The 1,736-nt window shown below is 39.7% G+C and overlaps 1 protein-coding gene across 9 annotated transcripts in view; it reads left to right on the top strand.

Moving 5' to 3' along the window:
• LOC118742714 (E3 SUMO-protein ligase PIAS2) overlaps positions 1 to 1,736 on the top strand; it is an 87,989-nt gene that overhangs the window by 26,694 nt on the left and 59,559 nt on the right. The gene's annotated exons all lie outside the window — the stretch shown is intronic.

Here is a 1,736-nt window from a genome sequence, read left to right as displayed (position 1 = left end):
AAATCGCTTAGGCGGTTACAGCGCCAATTAAGAAGAAGAAGAAGAATTGTCAGAATTCCACTGCTGGACCATCTTAAATGACCTCCACCACAGTGAACACTTTTCCGTAATCACAAAATTTAGCACAACCCAAAATAATGTAAAATACCACAGAGAAAAGAGATTCCTACTCGAATTCGCCGATTGGAATAGATTTCGCACAACTGTAAAAGAGGAACTTTCGAAAAGACCGTATTGCGAAAACGTAACAAAGAGGCAAACAAGGTAGCAAAGGCTATTCGCATAGCAGCCAATCTCTCCATCCCACAAGCATCCAACCAAAACAAAAAGCACGTTCCTTGGTGGCACAAAACTGTGGCGAAACTCCGCAGTCAAAAAATTACGGCATGGCAACTTTTGAGAAAATTTCCCACACAACAAACCCTCCTCGAGTATAAAAAGCGAAACGCCAACTTCCGAAGAGAAATGAAGCGTTAAAAAAAACTAGTTTTGAAGACTGCGAAATCAATTAACACCAACTTATTGTCTGTCACAAGAGCAAAGTGTGGAGGCTAACAAATCGTCATACACAAACATCAATCTACACCATAAAAACAGCTCAAGCCACAATAACCGAATCTAAAGCAATAGCTCACCTGTAACTAAAGGTAAAACTCCAGGCTTTGATCGCATTTCATACTCCATGATTAAACACTTGAGCATATCTGAAACAGCAAGGCTTCTAACGTTATACGGCAACATTTTTATAATTCGGCACCCTTCCTCAAAACTGGAAAAGCTCTATCATTATCCCCATCCCAAAGCCACAAAAAGAGCCAAACCACCTTGAATCCTACCGCCGTATCTCGCTGATTTCATTCCTCTCGAAACTAGTAGAGAAAATAGTGGCAGAGCGCTTGCTACGGTTTACTGAAATAAAAAGGCTCACTTCATTCAACCTGGTCGGATGTGCCCGATTGCACATTGAATACCATGTGGCATCGAACTTGTCAACCCACAACCACCTCTCTATATTGTCAATAGACTTTGAAAAAGCCTTCGATCATTTTAAAGAAATTTCAATAATTGGGGTAGGACCCAAAATTTTTAATTTTGTCAAGTCATTTCTACTAAACCGCAAAATTAGAGTCAAGGTAAGCGGCGTCTACTCCAGCTTATACCCATTAACAAATGGCTTTCCCCAAGGCTCACCACTTTCGGTCTAACCCTTTTCCATCGCGTTTAACGAAATCATCAATATAATCCAAAGACATAAACTGGTTAACCACTGTGCTTATGCTGACTATTCTCACTATGCAATGCCAAGGACGTTAACGAATCTAACCAAATTCTTGAAGATGTGTTGAAAGACTGGACCCTAACTTCAGGGGCGAAAATTTCGCTCGGGAAAACAAAAAAAAACTGCACATACATACATATGTAAAAAACAAAATGTTATTCTCAAAACCACTCAATACAACTAAACCAAGTAACTATCGAAAACGTCGACGAACTCCGCATATTAGGCCTTATATTCACACAAAACTACTCTTGGAAGAAATAATAAATAACACACTTACCGGCAGTTGACACAGCTTATTGTTAACTTTTACACTAACACTGGGCGGGAAGCAATCCTCTTGTTCGCATGAAGTTTCTAATAGACAAAAACGTAGCTGAACCTGTATTGCATGCTCAATTTTATTACTATTCCGTATGTCACGATTTGATGCAATTTCTGTGGCTTGCTGTGGTGT

This window comes from Rhagoletis pomonella, unplaced genomic scaffold (genome assembly GCF_013731165.1).
Source record: "Rhagoletis pomonella isolate Grant_MI unplaced genomic scaffold, Rhpom_1.0 Rhpom_scaffold_00007, whole genome shotgun sequence".
In the NCBI taxonomy this organism is placed as follows: domain Eukaryota; kingdom Metazoa; phylum Arthropoda; class Insecta; order Diptera; family Tephritidae; genus Rhagoletis; species Rhagoletis pomonella.
The sequence above is the reverse complement of the archived record's forward strand: the minus strand, read 5'-3'. Positions and strand labels throughout refer to the sequence as shown.